The 21,542-nt window shown below is 37.8% G+C and overlaps 1 protein-coding gene across 16 annotated transcripts in view; it reads right to left on the bottom strand.

Annotated features, from left to right (window-relative positions):
- The window catches only part of CADPS2 (calcium dependent secretion activator 2), a 543,402-nt gene that overhangs the window by 170,467 nt on the left and 351,393 nt on the right, over positions 1–21,542 (bottom strand). The gene's annotated exons all lie outside the window — the stretch shown is intronic.

Below are 21,542 nucleotides of genomic sequence, written 5' to 3'. Positions count from 1 at the left end.
GGGATTCATTCCTGGGATGCAGGGCTGGTTCAACATTCTCAAATCAATCAATGTGATACATCACATTAATAAAAGAAAAGAACCATATCATCCTGTCAATCGATGCAGAAAAAGCATTTGACAAAATTCAGCATCCTTTCTTAATAAAAACCCTCAAGAAAGTCGGGATAGAAGGAACATACTTAAACATCATAAAAGCCATTTATAAAAAGCCCACGGCTAATATCATCATCAATGGGGAAAAACTGAGAGCTTTCCCCCCTGAGATCAGGAACACGACAGGGATGTCCACTCTCACCGCTGTTGTTTAACATAGTGTTGGAAGTTCTACCATCAGCAATCAGACAACAAAAGGAAATCAAAAGCATCCAAAATCGCAAAGATGAAGTCAAGCTTTCATGTTTTGCAGATGACATGATACTATACGTGGAGAACCCAACAGACTCCACCAAAAGTCTACTAGAACTGACACATGAATTCAGCCAAGTCCCAGGATACAAAATCAATGTACAGAAATCAGTTGCATTCTTATACAATAATAATGAAGCAACAGAAAGACAAATAAAGAAACTGATCCCCTTCACAATTGCACCAAGAAGCACAAAATACCTAGGAATAAATCTAACCAAAGATGTACAAGATCTGTATGCTGAAAACTATAGAAAGCTTATGAAGGAAATTGAAGAAGATATAAAAAAATGGAAAAACATTCCGTGCTCATGGGTTGGAAGAATAAATATTGTTAAAATGTCAATACTATCCAAAGCTATCTACACATTCAATGCAATCCCAATCAAAATTGCACCAGCATTCTTCTCGAAGCTAGAACAAGCAATCCTAAAATTCATATGGAACCACAAAAGGCCCCGAATAGCCAAAGTAATTTTGAAGAAGAAGACCAAAGCAGGAGGCATCACAATCCCAGACTTTAGCCTCTACTACAAAGCTGTCATCATCAAGACAGCATGGTATTGGCACAAAAACAGACACATAGACCAATGGAATAGAATAGAAACCCCAGAACTAGACCCACAAAAGTATGGCCAACTCATCTTTGACAAAGCAGGAAAGAATATCCAATGGAAAAAAGACAGTCTCTTTAACAAATGGTGCTGGGAGAACTGGACAGCAACATGCAGAAGGTTGAAACTAGACCACTTTCTTACACCATTCACAAAAATAAACTCAAAATGGATAAAGGACCTGAATGTGAGACAGGAAACCATCAAAACCCTAGAGGAGAAAGCAGGAAAAGACCTCTCTGACCTCAGCCGCAGCAATTTCTTACTTGACACATCCCCAAAGGCAAGGGAATTAAAAGCAAAAATGAATTACTGGGACCTCATGAAGATAAAAAGCTTCTGCACTGCAAAGGAAACAATCAACAAAACTAAAAGGCAACCAACGGAATGGGAAAAGATATTTGCAAATGACATATCGGACAAAGGGCTAGTATCCAAAATCTAAAAGAGCTCACCAAACTCCACACACAAAAAACAAATAATCCAGTGAAGAAATGGGCAGAAAACATCAAGAGACACTTCTCTAAAGAAGACATCCAGATGGCCAACAGGCACATGAAAAGATGCTCAACATCGCTCCTCATCAGGGAAATACAAATCAAAACCACACTGAGATATCACCTCACACCAGTCAGAGTGGCCAAAATGAACAAATCAGGAGACTGTAGATGCTGGCGAGAATGTGGAGAAATGGGAACCCTCTTGCACTGTTGGTGGGAATGCAGACTGGTGCAGCCACTCTGGAAAACAGTGTGGAGGTTCCTCAAAAAATTAAAAATAGACCTACCCTATGACCCAGCAATAGCATTGCTAGGAATTTACCCAAGGGATTGAGGAGTGCTGATGCAGAGGGGCACTTGTACCCCAATGTTTATAGCAGCACTTTCAACAATAGCCAAAATATGGAAAGAGCCTAAATGTCCGTCAACTGATGAATGGATAAAGAAATTGTGGTTTATATACACAATGGAATACTACATGGCAATGAGAAGGAATGAAATATGGCCCTTTGTAGCAATGTGGATAGAACTGGAGAGTGTTATGCTAAGTGAAATAAAAGACAGATACCATATGTTTTCACTTTTATGTGGATCCTGAGAAAGTTACCAGAAGACAGTGGGGTGGGGAAGGAAGAAAAAAAAGAGGTTAGAGAGGGAGGGAGCCAAAACATAAGAGACTCTCAAAAATGAGAACTGAGGGTTGATGGGGGGGAGGGGGGTTGTTGGAGGGTGGGAGGGAGGAGAGGGTGGGTGATGGGTATTGAGGAGGGCACCTATTGGGATGAGCACTGGGTGTTGTATGGAAACCAGTTTGACAATAAATTTCATATTAAAAAAAAAAACTCAGATGTTCTTAACAGGAAGCATAAATAAAGCTGAAATACAAACTGTAAAAAAAATGTTCAAATTTGTCTTATAATTAAAATATAATTATTAGATTTCAGGGGACTACTACACAAAGTAATACTTCTGTGACCAATTGTTAACAAAACAGGAAATATATCGAGCCAATTATCCAAAAAGTTCCCCTTTTTATTCTTTCATTTGGAAGAATCATATAAACCTGGCTGAAAGAAAGTCTCCTGACATATCACCACACGAACAATCTGGAATCTGCTGGGAGAAAGATGACTAGCACAGAAAGGTCTGCCTTCTCTGCACGGCTTGCAAAAATCTCCCACAAATATTAGTCGGAATTTATAGCTACCACTGCGTTTGGTACTCCAGACAGGCTCCCCAACAAGACTTGTCCACTTTTATTCATTTCTCTACCTGAACTCCCAAGCAGGAATAGATCACCTCCACCTTTGAAATTGCATGATTTATATAGATTTCCTAATCTAGTAAGTCCTCCTCCTCCCTCTAGCACCCTTACAAACTTGTCCCCTTCACACCTAACTGCATTTACTTGGCTGTTGTCTCTTTGTGACTCACTGGCTCCCACAGTGCCTGGCATATCGTCCCTGCCTTTTAACTTCTCTGGGAAATTAAACTTATTTCAATTTAATAAAATTATTCAGCCACGTTTGAAAATCTATTATCTTTGTTAGGACAGATCACATACTTACCTTGTTTAAAAAAATACTAATAATCTAGCAGCCTAAATTACCCTACTTGTACTTTTTAAAAAAATGTTTTTTAACGTTTATTCATTTTTGAGACAGAGAGAGAGCATGAATGGGGGAAGGTCAGAGAGAGGGAGACACAGAATCTGAAACAGGCTCCAGGCTCCGAGCTGTCAGCACAGAGCCTGACGCGGGGCTTGAACCCACGGACCGCGAGATCATGACCCGAGCTGAAGTCGGACGCCCAACCGACTGAGCCACCCAGGCGCCCCCCCTACTTGTACACTTAAATGAATCCTCCTCCACTTACCATTCAAGTAATATTAGATTTTTTAAAATGTCAAACACTGTACTTAAAATGTTCAGGAAACAATAAACATGAGGCTAAATTCATTCCTTTATCCAACTAGGCTGTCTGAAGCACCCAGAGTGTGATGGACCCACTTTTAAGAGCCACGGAGGAACCAGGTCTTAGTCTTCCAGGTATACCAATAGCTACGATGTGATCACAGTTCTAAGAAACCCATTAAAATCACAAGATCACTAGGAAAAAACCAAAATGAAATATCAAAGAATAATTGGGAAATGGCAATTAGGGAGTGATTATATTAAAAAGAAATTCTTAACTTCCTCAAAAACATCTGATTCATGTGAGACCTTGTTATATTTTATGTTTTTACTATAAGAAAAAGGTAAAGCCGAAATATTATAAAGCACTGCAAATTGAAAACTCATCAGGAAAAATGGTTAAGATATGTATTATGTAATAGTATAGATGGGATTGGATTTCTCAGCATTGTAGGTTTACTTTCTGATAGTATTGTCCTAACATTCTACAAGATATTTAATCAGTAAATATTAATGAATAAAATACTGTTACATTTGATAGAATTATAGATTTCAGTTGTGTGGGGAGGATCTTAAGAACATTTGGAAACTAGAGACTATGATATCTAGAGGACTCAGGTCTCACTAAATCACTAATAATTAAAACCCAGAGTTAAGCTTCAATGAAAAGAAAAAATAAGATTATTCCGTAGGACATACTAGTATTGGGGGATCGGGGTTCAGGGCCCTGGAGATAATGATCTCTACTCCAGAGTTCACAGAAGAGCAAACTGACTTTCCCAAGGTCACTCAGAAGGAAAATTTCATCTTGAGTCTAGAAACATAACTCTCCTCAGATACAGTTAGTACTCCTTCTAATATACCACCTTATTTTATAATTGGCATTGTAAAACTTACCCTGTTTTCCCACATAAGCCAATTACCTCATACATTCTGGTAACATTATCATTTAAGATAGCTATAAAATATACAGTTATATGTAAGAATCTATAATCAAAGACTACTAAGGTTATGAGAGAGAAAGAAATTGAATAGCAAGTAATTTGAGGCATTATGCATTATTCTTTTATTATCTTCTTCAGGTACATATTCAATACATCATTTGTTTCATTTGTTTTGCCTTTTATTTTATTTTTAATTGATTGTAAAGTTAGCTAACATACAGTACAGTCTTGGCTTCAGGAGTAAATTCCCAAGGTTCATCACTTACATACAACATCCAGTGCTCATCCACCCCCCACCCAATCTTTCACCCCCATTAACTCTAGTTTGTTCTCTGTATTTAAGAGTCTCCTATAGTTTGCTTCCTTCTCTGTTTATAACTTATTTTTCTTTCCCTTCCCCTATGGTCTTCTGTTAAATTTCTCAAGTGCCACATATGAGTGAAATCATATGAGATCTGTCTTTCTCTGACTGACTTACTTCACTTAGCATAATACCCTTTAGTTTCATCCACCTTATTACAAATGGAAAGATTTCTTTCACTGCCAAGTACTATTCCATTACATATATATATACATATACACACACGCACATATACATATAGTATAACATAATATAAATAAATATATGTGACATATTCTTTATCCATTTATCAGCTGATGGACATTTGGGCTCTTTCCATAATTTGGCTATTGTTGATAGCGCTGCTATAAACATTGGGGTGCATATGCCCCTATGAATCGGCACTCCTGTATCCTCTGGATAAATTCCCAGAACTGCTACTGCTGGGTTGTAGGGTAGTTCTATTTTTAATTTTTTGAGGAACCTCCAGTTTTCCAGAGCAGCTGCACCAGTTTGCATTCCCACCAATAGTGCAAGAGGGTTCTCCTTTCTCCACATCCTTGCCAATATCTGTTGTTTCCTGAGTTGTTAATTTTGGCCACTCTGACAGGTGTGAGGTAGTATCTCAATATGGTTTTGATTTGTATTGCACTGATGATGAGCGATATTGAGCATCTCTTTATGCGTCTGTTTGTCATACGGATTTCTTTGGAAAAGTGTCAATTCATGTCTTTTGCCCATCTCTTCACTGGATTATTTGTTTTTCAGGTATTGAGTTTGGTAAGTTCTTGATAGATTTTTGATACTAATCCTTTACCTGATATGTTATTTGCAAATATCTTTTCCCATTCTGTAGGTTGCCTTTTAGTTTTGTTGACTGTTTCCTTTGCTGTGCAGAACCTTTTTATCTTGATGAGGTCCTAATAGTTCATTTTTGCTTTTCTTTCCCTTGCCTCTTACGACATGTCAAGAAGTTGCTGCGGCTGAGGTCAAAGAGGTTGCTGCCTGTTTTCTCCTGTAGGATTTTGATGGTTTCCTGTCTCACATTTAGGTCTTTCATCCATTTTGGATTTATTTTTGTGTATGGTGTAAGAAAGTGGTCCAGTTTCATTCTTCTGCATGTCGCTGTCCATTTCTCCCCGCACCATTTGCTTAAGAGACTGTCTTTTTTCCTTTGGATACTCTTTCCTGCTTTGTCAAAGATTGGTTGGCCATATATCTGTCAGTTTATTTCTGGGTTCTCTATTCTATCCCATTGGTCTATGTGTCTGTTTTTGTGCCAATACCATGCTGTCTTGATGATTACAGCTTTGTAATATAGGCTAAAGTCTGGAATTGGAATGCCTTCAGCGTTAGTTTTCTTTTTCAACATTTCTTGGGCTATATATGGGGTCTTTTGCAGTTCCATACAAATTTTGGGTTTATTCTAGCTCTGTGAAGAATGCCGGTGCTATTTTGATTAGGATTGTATTTAATGTGTAGATTGCTTTGGGTAGTATTGACATTTTAACAACCATTATTTGTTTTATACTAACTGTTGATAATATCTTTAATGAATATAAAATTATAACCCTTTGATGTGTTTAATACTGCTCTTAAAGTTTCTTTAGTCTAAATATTGTCACGCTTTCTCTCCATGTTCTTACTGGTTTTTTTTGTGGTGTATCCCAGAAAGCCACCACACATATGGATTTTGTTTTTTTTTTTTTTTTTTTTTTTTTTTAAATTTTTTTTTTTTTCAACGTTTATTTTATTTTTTGGGACAGAGAGAGACAGAGCATGAACGGGGGAGGGACAGAGAGAGAGGGAGACACAGAATCGGAAACAGGCTCCAGGCTCTGAGCCATCAGCCCAGAGCCTGACGCGGGGCTCGAACTCACGGACCGTGAGATCGTGACCTGGCTGAAGTCGGACGCTTAACCGACTGCGCCACCCAGGCGCCCCTGGATTTTGTTTTTTAATCCCATTCTGAGAATCTGACTCCTAAAACTTCTATTTACCACATGCATAGTAACAATTTACATACCTATTGCTGTCTTCTGTTTTATGTTTACTAAAGTTTTCTAGGCATCCTAATTTGTAGACTTTAAAACTTTTCAAGGACAGAGTTGACCCCGTATTTTCTCTATTGAAAATATAAACTAATTTCTGATTGTCTCTTACATAACTTGAGGAGTACAGCCTGTTTTTATTACTGCATTCATTAACTTTGAGTTTATGTTTCACATCTTGTTATAATTACTTCATACATCCACAACTTGTTCAGGAACAATCCTCATGTTTACAAGTGTTGGGCTCAAAGTATTTTATAACATTAGTAGAGATTCAGCTATATTTTTTATCATTACTCTTTAATAATTCTTTTCTATTTTAAGTTTCCTATTCCGGAGAAACTATACTCCTTCATCTCAAATACCAGGAGCTACTCTTTATATATTTTCAGGAAGGTGACTTACAGATCTTGGATGTATACCAAATTCTCAAGTCAATTTTCCATTAATTCTCTGTAGATCTAACTCTACTAATTTCTGTATTTGAGTGTAACACTCAACACACATTTTTAATTGAAAAAATGTTTTAGAAGAAATTGAAAATACCTTCTTCTCACTAAATTTCCTGAAATGTGGGAAGTCTGTATTTCTGCAGACTAATTTCTTGGAAATATCAGAAAATGTTCCTTTTATTTTTATTTTCACCATTGCTCTTATCACTACTTCTGTCTTATCTGTGTTCTCTTCCCATTTAGATAAGCAGATTTTGGTCATACTGAGTATTTGCTTTCTTTCCTTAGTATAGGTAGGTAGGGTTTTGACTGCACACTTTTGGAGCTTCTCTGGTCTTCCCTATTACTGACTTCATCTATGTCGTGTTCATTCTGTACATTACCTAAAATGTGGACATCAACTTGTTTTTTGCCTTATTTTTTAGAGCTCTTTTATTAATCTCAGCCAACTCTCATTTTCACTTTTCAATAGTGTCCATGTTTCTTATAAACAAAATCAGTATATTTGATTTTAATATTACAGAATCCTTTGATAGGTCTCCATAGGTCTCCACACTACCCTGCCCCCTTCTCCATCCTCAAACAAACAGTGATCTTGCAAGGTCTGATTTCGCCAAATAACAGGAAATCCTCATTGATTCCCCTTCATCTCCTACTAGAGAACTGACAGGATTTACCTCTTCAAACTCAAGCTGGAGAGAAGTAGAAATGAACAGCTCTCTCTAACCCAATTTTCATTTTCTAGCAGGCATTTATGTAGTGAGATGTGCATAGGAATTTTTCCAGCTGCAGTGCTGTGGTGCGCTACATTCAGAGGCAAAACAAAGTATTTGAAAATTAGATGGTTTTTGCATTTTTTGCTTTTGGCAAAGTTATGAAAGGAACTAATTTAGTTATAAGATGACAGAATATTAAAAATATTTTTTATGATATATCACTATGTGTTGGGGGAATCTAATTTAGGAACTTACACACACACACACACCGGTTGAGAAACTGAGTGATGTGACAAAACCATTTCCATAAACCTACTTAGGTGAGCCGAGTTCATTCATGCTTATATCTCAAACACTACAAACAAGGAGTCAGTCTGAAACCTTTTCTCATTTTAGAAAAATACTCATTTACAGATAAATTGGGAAGGGAAGCCATATCCAGCTCATTAAGATGGGCATTTCCAATAAACTTTATGTTTAATAATTGTCCTTTAAATTTTGTCATATATTTATATGCTTTTATCAGTTTTCTGCTACTTATCATTACAAATATACATCAATATAAAATAATTTTTAATACTGAAAGCCTTTTGTTTATAACAGTTTGCTTTCTCCTTTTCAAAGTCTTAATTTTATTCAGGTGAGGTAGTTTAACTAACTTGGTTTGTTCAAACAGAGGGAGAAGGGGAAATAAATCTGGGTGTTTAGTATATAAAGATGTAATGATGGGGGCACCTGGGTGGCTCAGTCAGTTGAGCATCTGAGTCTTGACTTCAGCTCAGGTCATGATCTCATGGTCGTGGGATCAAGCCCAGCATCTGGCTCTGCACTGGGCATGGAGCCTGCCTGAGATTCTCTCCTTCTGTACCTCCCCTGCTCATGCAATGTGCTTTCTCTCTCTCTCAAAACAAAATATTTAAAAAAGATGTAATGATGGAGCTATTTTTAGTGAAAGGGGCTTTTTGTCTTTCCCATGTTATTTTTTTGCATCTGTTAGCAATCTGTTCTCTGCTGAAGTTTGTTTATGTGGCGTAAACAGAAACTTATTGTCTCCCTGTTCTGGAGGCGAGAAGTTTAAAATCAAGGTTGGTTCTTTCTGAGGGCTGTGAGGGACCATCTATCCTGGGTCTCTCCCATCACTTCTGGTGGTTTACTAGCAATTTTTGGCCTATCTTAGTTTGTAGAGCTATCATCTCCACCTCTGCTTTTACCTACCCGTGACGCTCTCCCTGTGTGCAGGACTACTCCCAAACACCTTCTTCTTTACGAGGACACCAGTCATCCTGGCTTAGAGCCCCCCCTCTTTTACACTATGACCTCATCCTAATTACGACACTATTTCCAACTAAGTCACATTCTAAGACACCAGTGGTTAGGACTTCACAGGAATTTTTTTTTTAATTCTAATTTTGTAGACTTTTTAATTGCAGAGAAGCATGATAGAGTAATCAGATAGGATTCTAAAACATAATATTTATTTCCTAAGAGTAAATTTCTGTTGGGAAAGAGCCATGGAAATAAGAACTCGAGGGGAAAAAAGCTACTGATATTCAATTTTCCATGGTTACAGGTAGATATAGACTCACAACAGCATTTAGATTCTACTAGGCATGCTTACAATTGATAAACGGTTTTATGTTAGAAACTATATCCACTGCAACTAATTTATGGTGAAAAGTTACAATGATCTAGAAGTTGCACAAAATTATTTTAAGGGACAATATATTAACAAAACAGTTTGAAGACTAATGTGAATGTAATCTGGTCTTTTAGAAAACTGTATTTTGTCCTTCTTTGGTATTTTTTACAGATCTGGGAGTTAGTGTTTCCTTGCCTACTAATCAGAATGGTAAATAACTGACTTTCGCTTCGTGTGCATTTATAATTTTCATATCTTCTTCCATTCTTATGGCTATTTCCCACTCTCTTATTCATTCAACAAATATTTACTGAGCACCTAGAGTGAATATTTCTAGTTCTTGAGGATTACAACAAATCCCCCAGCATCAGAATCAGAGAAAAAATTAGAAAAATGAAATCAGTCTCACACAGAGAGAACGGAGAAGACTCAATCACAAATAAACAAAGAGGTATCTAAAACAATTTTGAGTCGTGAATTGTCTCCAAGAAAAAAATAAAGCAGAGTAAAGAGAATGATAGTTAAAGGGGTATATTTTTGATCATTTGGCCAGAAAAGAGCTCTTTAAAGATAATCATATTAAGGTACAGTAAATTTGGATTGCCAACAGATTGTTCTACAAGTGTTCTGCAGGACGAGCAAACATTTCTAGTAAATTTTAACTTGTTAAAGGGTTGTGTTCTCTCTCTCTCTCTCTCTCTCTCTCTCTCTGTGCAGGACTGTGGGTGATCGTCTCCCATGCTCAGATGCTTGGGCTCAGGCCACAGTGTTTGGCAGAAATCAGTGATTTTTCAGAACGCTGGAAGGTGCTCACAATTGGCACTGGTGTATTTTTGTCACTTCAAAGCATTTATGGATAGTCCTTTGCTTTTCCATACGAGAGTAAGCTTAGGAATGCTTTGCTTCATTCTAGGTCAGGCTGCCTGTAAATAAAGACTCTTTCTTCTGTTACCTTATTGCCAGTTATGTTAAGGACAGTATATTACAAGAGTTTTTAAATACTGTAGTGAACATCGTGTGAGCTTATACAATGGCCCCCATGCAGAAAAAGTTGAAAAGAAAGGCAATAAGATGATGATTACGGTGGATGTTAAGAAGGAAATCATCGAGACGTGTGAATGAGGTATGCAAGTGGCTGAAATTGCAAGATTTTATAAGAAGTCTAACATCTGCATCTCATCTGCAGAGGAGAAGGAGATAAAGGCAGAGGAACCCCTCACTTCAAAGAGATTAAGGAGGTGTGTAAAATGTGGCAAACAGTGCAAACTTTGTAGAAAAGTAAAACCCCCAGAAGGCAGTAGCAGTGTGAGAATGATAAATCTGTTTAACAATGCAATGTCCCATTTCTGCAAAATCCTTAAAAGGAGGCAAAAGCAAGTGTCATTGGATAAGTTCCTTGTTAAATCTGCACTTAAAGAACAAGCTTCCATTGAGCCAATAGATAGAAGTGATTCCCTTAGTGATAGTGAAAGTTGTCCTACACAATAACCCTCCTCTCTCCTTTCCCTCACACCAGCCACGAAGGTGTTCAAAGGTAAGTGCAGGTTAATTTGTTTTTCTTCATATTGTGCATTTTATTGTTTTGTATTATATTACAGCATCATAATCATTTTTATGTGAATATTTGGGTTTGTGGAATGAATCATCTGAGTTTCCATTATTTCTTAATGAGGAAATGCGCTTTGATATACAAGTGCTTTGGGTTACAAGCATGTTTCCGGAATGAATTATGCTCTCAATCCAAGGTTTTACTGTATTTCAAATGGAAGTGAAGTCCCCTTCACAGGCCAGGTTTAACACGAGTCTGTTATTGCAAAATGAAAGTCACACTTTCATTCCTCCTCAGTTACTTATTCTTTCCAACTCATCTTTGACATGACCTTGGGAAAATCATTTTAATTCTTCTATACTTCAGTCTGATTTTCTGTAAAAGAGACCACGATAATGCGTGCCACAGGGTTTCTCAATCAGAGGTAACTGATGTGGAGCACCGGCACTGGCTTGCCTGTGGAGCAGCAGTCTCCCAACCAACCAAACCCAGCTGTCAGGAAACCATCTTCCTTCTCTCAACTCTCTTCCTTTGCGTATTCCAAGGATCATTTCATTGGGGGTTGGAGATGTGCTTCGTTGTTCTAACACAGGGGAGGCACCTGGCTGATTTGCGGACTGAACTGATTGTGAGGCCATATGCTTCTCTGCTGTGAATGATGGGAGGGCTGTTGGCTTTGCTGTCTTGGCTTCTGTTTCCCAGCCTCGCTTGGCTCCCTCCCCGTCTCCCTCCCTCTCTCCCCTAGGTTGTTTCTTTCCCATTAAGAACACAGTGGACAATGTTTAAAGTACTTGCTGAATGGATATGTAAATGAACAATAACCTGAGAAAGAGAAGATAGAGATGCCTATAAATGTAGTTTTAGCTAGTATCCCTTTTATTTCTAATGGATAGTGTCGTGGCTATAGATTTTAATGTAGGTTTTTAAGATTATTCATCTTTTTAAAAAGGTTTCATCTCTAAAGATCTCTGAGACATATATCAAGTTCATGTGGTCATGCCTTAAAGAAACCAGACTAGGGGCACATGGGTTGCTCAGTCAGGTAAGCGTCCGACTTCAGATCATGATCTCACGGCTGGTAAGTTCAAGCCCCATGTCGGGCTCCGTGCTGACAGCTCAGAGCCTGGAGCCTGCTTTGGATTCTGTATCTCCCCCTGTCTCCATCCCTCCCCTGCTCACACTTTGTCTTTCTCAATAATAAACAAACATTAAACATAAAAATAAAGAACCCAGACTTGATATGTGTAACCCACCTAAAATGCTAAAAGTTTGCTTGCCATTTAAGATCTAGTCTTCAAAATTACCCAAAGGGCTTGTTTTATTACATGCAGTGTGAAAAGCTTAGATCAGTCCCCTTTCTTTATATAACTTGAAATACAGGTTCAGTTGCTATTCTAGGCTTTATTTCTAGTGTTGTATTTCTAGCTAGCTCTAAATAATTATTTAACATGATAGATCTATAAAATTGGGAGAAGCACATTCAAGATCTTTAGAAATTCTAAAGCCTAAAAAACAAACCCCTTCACAACCTCAGAGGAATCACCTACTTTCTAAAGCCATGGGGATTTAAATGATAAGGTATTAAACATTTGTTTTATTTTACTTTGTACCTTTAATATTATCACATCTCAAAAGTCACTCAAAAGACCCAGACTTTGTCACAGGTAACTGGGCCGAGGGTTTTAACGGAGAGTACAGATGGAACAGGAACACAACACCGCAGACTGACAAAGCTACTGCTAAGAATGAGGAAACCTGACCCAGGAGACAACCGAACAAAGTACAGTTTGAATTTCGAATACATGGGCTCCAGAAGCAACTATGAACACCATCCTTTTAAGTCACTGGCTCCTGGTTCTAGGTCCATAAAATGATGCGGCATTTTGAGCTGCTTTGGATTCCTTGACTAACAACCCCAAGAGCTTTTACTTTACCCATCTCTTTTGCAAAGTCATGTGAAATCGCATTCCTGAGGCAAACAAACCCTACAATGAGGCCGCAATGTATATGTTAGTGAATCCTTCTGAATGGTGGTAACACCTTGTAGCTACTGGCTTGCCAGCCAAGATCCAAATTAAGGGTCATGGGGAGAAGCTGCCCTCTGAAAGAAGTGGCACTAATAGTCAAAACATGTGGCTAAAAGGAGCGATGGGACCAAGGGGGTCACCCTGCTCCCTGCACTCCCAAGCTAGAGATTTTGCAGCCTGCACTCTGCCCCATCACCACATGCCGGGGAATTAGATAAAAACAGGTGGTCTGACCTAGTATTTGTTTTCACTTAAAAGCTTACTTGTACATTACTGAACAAAGCTCGTGTAATATACTACACTGCAACTGAAAATCCTTTTGGTGGAAAGACACAGCAATGATAAACATTCATATACTTAACCCAATCCACTCTTAACTCCATAAAGAATGGATTTATTGAGAATTGGGGGATATAAGCAGACTTTAATCTGAGGACAGCATTAAATCAGTTTTTGGCATCATTACCTTTGACAGGGCACCTTAACTTAGGTGGCTGAGGTCCCACAAGGTAAAATCTGCATCTGCTCTGGGAATCCTCCTATTTCATTTTCAATTGCCAACCTGTTCAACACCTGTGTCCACATGTGCAAGGGCTAACTATGAATTTTTAGAGACCACAGCATTCAGGTTCGCATGTTGTATTCCTACTGCAGAGATCATGTTAACAGCTGGCAGCTTAGCAACTGCCACCATCTAATTTCAGTAAAGATTAAGGCTTAAAAAATCCTTAGCTGGAAACGTTCTTGGCAGAGGCCAAAGGTGCTGCTAGAGTTATTTAAAAAAAAAAAAAAAAAAAAAAAAAAAATCCCACAGCTTAATTTAATCAAGGAAAAGGAATATATCTTCTTCAAGACCATGATGGATTTGAGGGGAATATATATTTATTGCCTTGACCAAATGGCATAAAAGAGATTTAGCAATCAGTGTATAAACTAAAGAGGGGAAAGGCGGTCTTTTTACACTGTTGAGAGTGACACGCATATATTAATTTATTTAACAAATAGTTTCTACTCACAGTAGACTATAAGAAATAAAAGACCCTTATTTTCATGGAGCATATATTCTAGAAGGGGTAAAGAAATAATGCAAAGACAATTTAAATAAAAAAGATCATTCTGATTAGGAATATGCTCTGAAAAAATATAAAATAAGGTACTGGGACAGGGACTGAGTTGAGAGGTACTTTTAGATTGGGTGAGCAGAAGAGGCCCATTTGAGACGACATCTGACCCGACCCTTGAAAGGTTAGAGTGAGCCAGCCACGGAGAAATGAAAGCAATAGAATGTTCAGAATTTCTACAGAGATATTTATGAGTCGCCGAACAACCATAGATGGAAGAAAGGCAGGGGACTTAATTCAAGGCATATCTTCATAATCACACACTAAAAACTAAACTCATGTTACGTATTTATTTGAGATATGTTTGGAGAGGGAGGCTAGTGACAGTGAGGTGCAATACTACAATTCTTGGCACTGTAATTTATCTGGGGGCAGAACCTTGCAAGTTGAAGTGCTGCTCAGTGTGACCGGGAAAGACTCCCCGAAGACGAAGTTAGCGACAGATTCTGTAGCATCTTCCCCAGGTCGTGGTCGGGGTAATTCTAAGTGTAATGGGAAGCCATAGAACCATTTAAGCAGTGAGAAGTAGCAGAATCGGAGTTAAGCCTCAAATAGATTATTTGGACAATGCAAGCAATAGGTTGTGAGGAGAATGGCGGTGAAGCAGCTGGGATAATGCTGTGGGAGTCTGTGGGAAGGGGACAGCAGTTTCGGCTAGTACAGCAGCAGAGAAAAGGGGGAGGACTGGATGTAAGTGGGGCACTGTGCGGGCTGCAGATCAAGCACGACACCTAGGTTTTGTCACGTACGCCCAAATGTAAGTCAATTTTATGGTCCACATAAAGGTCTGAGAAGAAGCCTAAGTTAAAGGACAGGCTATATTCACTTCAATCTTCACTGAGTCTTTACTATGTGGCAAGCACGTTGTACACGTATACGTAAAGATATACTGTACATGCACATAAATATACACATAAGCTATATGTACACACAACATTTAAAAGTGGACACCTGTAAAGCCATTTTCAAAAAAAAATAGCCCACCAATATCTAATGCTGACTTTACAACATCGGACAATCCTCATTCTTAGGTCCTTTGCGCTTTTTTGCAGGTATGAGCTATACAATAAGAGGAATCCGACATTTCCTTGGAATCTAAATAACAAACATTTTAAGGGAACACAGGGGCTATATAAAAGAGGCAGTTTTGCATTGAGATCACCACCTGATCCCTATGAGATTCTCCTTACTAAATCCAGCCTAATGTTCACTCCACCTTGTCTTTTACAATTTTAGCTCTTGAGATACAGGTAAACGATCACATAATAGTTCATATTTTAGAACTATTTTGAAGAGTAAATGCATTGTTAGTTAATATCCAAGGGTAAATCATATAAAATGACAATTTTATTTTGCTATGGAAAACTCAATTGATCACAAAGCAAAAGTTATCTTAAAAAATAAAACCTAAGAAAAAATTTCTTATCCTCTAACATTTTGTTCCAAATAAGCCCCCAAGCCAATAGAATTTTCCATTTTCTTTCATATTACAGGTGTGCAATTTGAAAGACAAAATAACATATGTTACTTGACATATAAGGACTATTTATTAACTATAAAAAATGACAAATGAAAAAACAAGCTGAAGTTCTGGTGACTAAGTACTCATGAGTCATCTAAAGGTTTATAATCTTACTTTTTCTTATAGGTATCCAAGCCCTTTGGCCCAGTAATTTCATTTCTACAAGAATATGCCCACATACACACAAAACTTAATATATAAAAACTATACATACGTTGCTTGCACCACTGCTCATTAAAAAAAGAGGAACTTAAATGTCCAGAAAAGGGGAACCATTACACAAATTATGTTATCCGTACTATGGGATCCAATCATCTGGTCAAAAGAATAAAGTGGATTTTTATATACCAATATGGCAACTTGTAATATTTTTTAAAGGGGATCAAAACAATGCACACACAGTATATGGAATAATTCCATTAAGAAGGGTGTGTGTGTGCGCGCGCGCACACACACACACGCACACACGCACACACACACACAGTGGTAGAAGTTTAGGAGGCCACTCTACTGGGGTGCCTGGGTGGCTCAGTCAGTGAAGCATCTGACTTCAGCTTAGGTCATGATTTCGGGGTTCATGGGTTCAAGCCCCGTGTCGGGCTCTGTGTCTACAGCTCAGAGCCTGGAGCCTGCTTCAGATTCTATGTCTCTCTCTCTCTGCCCCTCCCCCACTCACGCTCTGTCTCTCAAAAATAAACATTAAAAAAATTAAAGAAAAAAAAAGGCCACTCTACTGGCAATGGTTACTTGGCAATGGTCCTCTAAAAAGGAGAATGGAATAATGTGGCAATGGTGGTAGGGGTGTTGTTGATAAAGGCACTTCATTTTCTCCATAAGTACTTTTGTATGATTTGATTTCATCCTACACTGTACGTGCCCTGAGTTTGTAAATTTTAATTTAAAACATAAAGCTAGAGAGCTACTATCCCATGATTTTCTGCATCTGTCAACAGTGTATTTGTCCACTTCATATTACTACAAGCCAACATAGCTGATGACCTCAGACTAAATCTAGACCATAGCGTTTCATCCAGTAGTGGCCTTCTCTGATATGTGACAGCAGCCTGCTGCAGTGGATTTCCATGTGTGCTGAAGATTTCAGATAGCAAGACACTAGGGCAGTCACTTCTTTAAAGTCTAAAGCAGATTTTGATGGCATCTCACTAAACAGAGTGCGTCTCGCATGTTTGTAGCATGTACAGATCACTCAGTGACATGGATGACTGTTTACATCCTGTGCCAACTCAGCTGATGTGCATGTAATTAACATTAGTCTTGATAGCCTGCTGTTGTTTGCAGAACCTCAAGTCATGATTCCGACACACTGACAACAAGCAGTGAACACTTTGATACAGGGTCAAAACAACACTGATGTCAGTTTCCAGTGATGTCACACAATAAGTGCCCTTCATGAGCACGAGACTGTGCTATCACTAGCCGTTTCTAGTAACAGTGCTCTGTACCTCATGAAATGAATGATCCACAGAGATTATTCCTATATCTATTTGTCTTCACATCAACTGTATTTGTGTGCATCCATTTAATCATAGCACGATGACAGAGAAAATAAAAGTCTACTCTCTAGACTATATGTGGATTTGAATGCTTAACTCTATCACATACTAACTTTCCAATTCCAGGTAAATAACATAACCCCTTTGTGTATCAGTTGTATCTGTACAACAGGGATCATAACACCTATCCCTCAAACATACCTCATTCTGTGTTAAAAAGTGTTTTGCATAAATGCCTGTTACTATTGCTTAATAAGTATTAGAATAAATACAGCAATACCTACAGTAGTAGGTGAGAGTGCTTCAGAAATATCTGGATTACAGAATATGCACTACATGGGGACAGTTATTTGAATAGGCATTAGCAGAACACAGAATTATGAAATAATTCCTTTTGATTAAATCTTAGAGAATTTTAAGACTATTAAATGGTTGGACTATAATGAACAAAAATGTATTAGTGTCATAAGTACTTCACAATAATGATATGCTCCAAATCAAATAGTAAAACACTGAAAAAGTATAAGAAAAATGAGTAAGAAACAGAAGTTTAATTTTGGTAAGATTTCAAACATATTCTTCAAAATCAACTGTTCCTTTCAGTTTGGCTTGAATCAACATTTACTTTCATTCATTCATTGAAAAAAAAAAAAAAGCAGCCTCTTAAACACGAAAATCTATTTAACACAGTTATATTTTTAAATATCGTGAGTTTATTATTTTTAAATAAAGTGAGTTTATTATACTCACTTCAGAATCTAAATGGAGACCAAATCTTACTTACTTAGAATCTTACTTAGAAGCTAGAAAAGCACCCCATATTAACAAATAATTTATTTTCCCATTTTGGACTCTGCTTTAAATGTTGATGTGAAAGTCTTTTCACCTCAGCAGCCCCTCGAGTGTTCACTTTGAACAATGACTTTGCAGCTGGCCAAACCAGGCTCGCGATCAATTTTTATGAGTACAAATTCTTGAGCTGATGGCTGTATCTCCAGCTATATCACTCATATAATACACACTCACAAGTGGTGATGAGATTCACATTATCGCCAAAGCACCATCCTGCCGATGGCAGCAGCGGACACAGCAGGGGCACAGTGTCCTCCCTAGAAAAATGACTCCTTCACCTTTCAATAATGCAGCCTGCAGGTATGAACCTACAGGCTGCATGCCAACAGAATGAGAGCTCTCTTTAAAAATACTAATAAAAACTACCCAGTTCCTCCCAATGGGCCACTCTCACTGAATCTCCATACACATCCATCTTGATTTGGAAATGTGCGCATTCAATTTGTCTTCCCATTACGTTTGGAATTGAAAGGAAGATTCAACTGTATTTAAAACTCGAAGAAGTTGCCAGTGTACTGGCATGTTTATTTCAATGCATGTGGGCATGGAATTCTCTGTATGAATGCATGTGTATACATATATTTGTGCAAAATTATAAGGCTTAAATAGGACTTCAGATTTTAAGAAGGTACCTCAGGTAGAATAAATCTGAATTCATTATTGTCTGGTGATGTTTTTTCTAAATTCCAATTATGGAGTATATGGCTTTAAATAAAATTTTAATTATGGGCTTAAATTTTGCCTTTGAAAATGTCAAACTTATTTTTGTTACTGAGCCAACTCTCTAGCTTCCCAAAGACACGGTTAATGTTCCTCAAATGATCTCAAAGTATTCTAATTCTTTCTTTCATTTCTAAACTCTTTTATAGGGTGATCAAAGTATACGTTTGTTCTGTAACTTTTGATTCTTGCGATCATATGCTAGAAAATACAGTATGCAGAAAAGGATTACCTCAAACTTTACCTGGCCAAAAGCATGAGGCAATCATCTGATCTCTCAAGACTGATCTAATAAATAATAAAGCCAATTTTCATATCATCAATGTAACAGAAACTCTCTTACCTTGTCACTTAACCAGATCTCCGAACTAATGAACATTCTCTGATTCATTCTTTAAAACATCCAGCAACTGCATTCTTTGGTATTTACCCAAAGGAATTGAAAAACTTCTGTCTACACTGCCCAGGACTGTTTACAGCAACTTTAAACATAGTTGACAAAACTTACAAGCAACCAAGATGGCCTTCAATAGGTGAATGAATGAATAAACTATGATTCATCTAGACAATGTGTGTTTTTTTTTTAAGTCGGTTCCACACGCAGCATGGAACTCAATGCGGGGCTTGAAATTATAACCCAGAGATCAAGAGTCGGATGCTAACCAACTGAGCCACCCAGGCACCCCCAGCCAATGGAATATGTAATGCTAAAAAGAAATGAGTTATCAAGCTATGTAAAGACATGGAGGAAATTGAAATTATTAAGTGAAATAAACCAATCTGAAAAGGCTACATGGGGTATGATTCCAATTATATGACATTCTAGAAAACGCAAAACTATGGAGACCATAAAAAGATCAGTGGTTGCCATGGGGGAGAGAAGGGATTCATGGGCAGAGAACATAGGATTATTAGGGCAGTGAAAATACTCTGTACGACATTTAATGGTGGATATATGTTATTATACATTTGTCCAAACACGTATAATATACAACACTAAGAGTGAACCATACTGTAAATAATGGACATTGGATGATTATGATGTGTCAATGTTGATTCATCCTTGGTAACAAATGTATCACGTGATGTTGATAACGGGAGGCCACGGCATATGTGAAGACAGGGGATATATGGAAAATCTTTGTTTCTTCTCTCAGTTTTGTTGTGAGCCTAAAACTGTTCTAAAAAATAAAGTTTTTTTTAAAAGGTAAAAATAAAAAACATAATAATTAATAAGTAAAAGTTCATGCTAATTAAGAGTCAGCTAGGTTTGCACCAGTCACATCAGCTATTAAAAATATGGAATTAATAAAGATTCTACCTAAATGCACTGAGTATGACTAGGAAAAAGCAGCTACTGTTTCTATGAAAAATCACTTGAGTGATTTAGAAAGATCTGATAAAGACAAGTCGCTAATGTAAACTTGTCACATTGGATGTGAGACATCTGTAAATAGCAATAAAATCAAATGTCCAGAAAGATCTGCATTAAAACTGCTTGGTAAATGCATTTAAATCCTTGTGCCAATGTAAAGAAATTAAACCTGGAAACCGAAGAAGACATCTTATGGGTATGGTTTTTGGAGGGCAGATCACTCAACTCCAAACAGGAGCCCCTTACTCAATTTATTTATATCAGGACTGCCAATGTATGCTGTGTGCACATATGTGCATCTTTTGTTAAAGAAGCTGGCCCAATATTGGTTCTAATCATGTGAGAAAACGCTACATTTTAACCAAATAGGCTGGCTATCTTCCACATAGATAAAACTAGTTTTGACTGAATTTTTTTTTTTATTTAAAAAAAATTTTTTTTTTAACATTTTATTTTATTTTTGAGACAGAGAGAGACAGAGCATGAACGGGGGAGGAGCAGAGAGAGAGGGAGACACAGAATTTGAAACAGGCTCCAGGCTCTGAGCTGTCAGCACAGAGCCCGACGCGGGGCTCGAACTCACAGACTGTGAGATCATGACCTGAGCTGAAGTCGGACGCTTAACCGACCAAGCCACCCAGGCGCCCCAAGTTTTGACTGAATTTTTATACTTTTCATGAAGTTACCACGCCATTGTGGCACATTCAAAAGTGGATAGATAACCTTGCTTATGGAAGACAGAAAATGACAGTTTTCCTTCCTTGGCATTTCACCATGTTATTCTGATCTAGTCCATTTAAATTTGCTTAATGTGTGGGTAGGAATCGACAAGAGTTTAGAGACTGTTTCATGTTAAGAATACCAAGAACAATTTTTTCTATAGAACCACTGGGAACAAAATAGCTTGGATTCATCACAGAATGGAATGACTACTATTTAGAAAGTTATTCTTTAATGTAAATTTAATTTAATGAGTATATTCTAGGAGTAAAGGTTATCCATGATTAGAAACTAACAAAACGGGGCGCCTGGGTGGCGCAGTCGGTTAAACGTCCGACTTCAGCCAGGTCACGATCTCGCGGTCCGTGAGTTCGAGCCCCGCGTCGGGCTCTGGGCTGATGGCTCAGAGCCTGGGGCCTGTTTCCGATTCTGTGTCTCCCTCTCTCTCTGCCCCTCCCCCGTTCATGCTCTGTCTCTCTCTGTCCCAAAAATAAATAAAAAACGTTGGAAAAAAAAAAAAAAAAAAAGAAACTAACAAAACAAGGAAGAGTCAGCCAGAACGTAT

The sequence above is a fragment of the Neofelis nebulosa genome, chromosome 4 (assembly GCF_028018385.1).
Source record: "Neofelis nebulosa isolate mNeoNeb1 chromosome 4, mNeoNeb1.pri, whole genome shotgun sequence".
NCBI lineage: Eukaryota > Metazoa > Chordata > Mammalia > Carnivora > Felidae > Neofelis > Neofelis nebulosa.
Note: the sequence above shows the minus strand (reverse complement) of the source record. Positions and strands in the feature narration are given on the sequence as shown.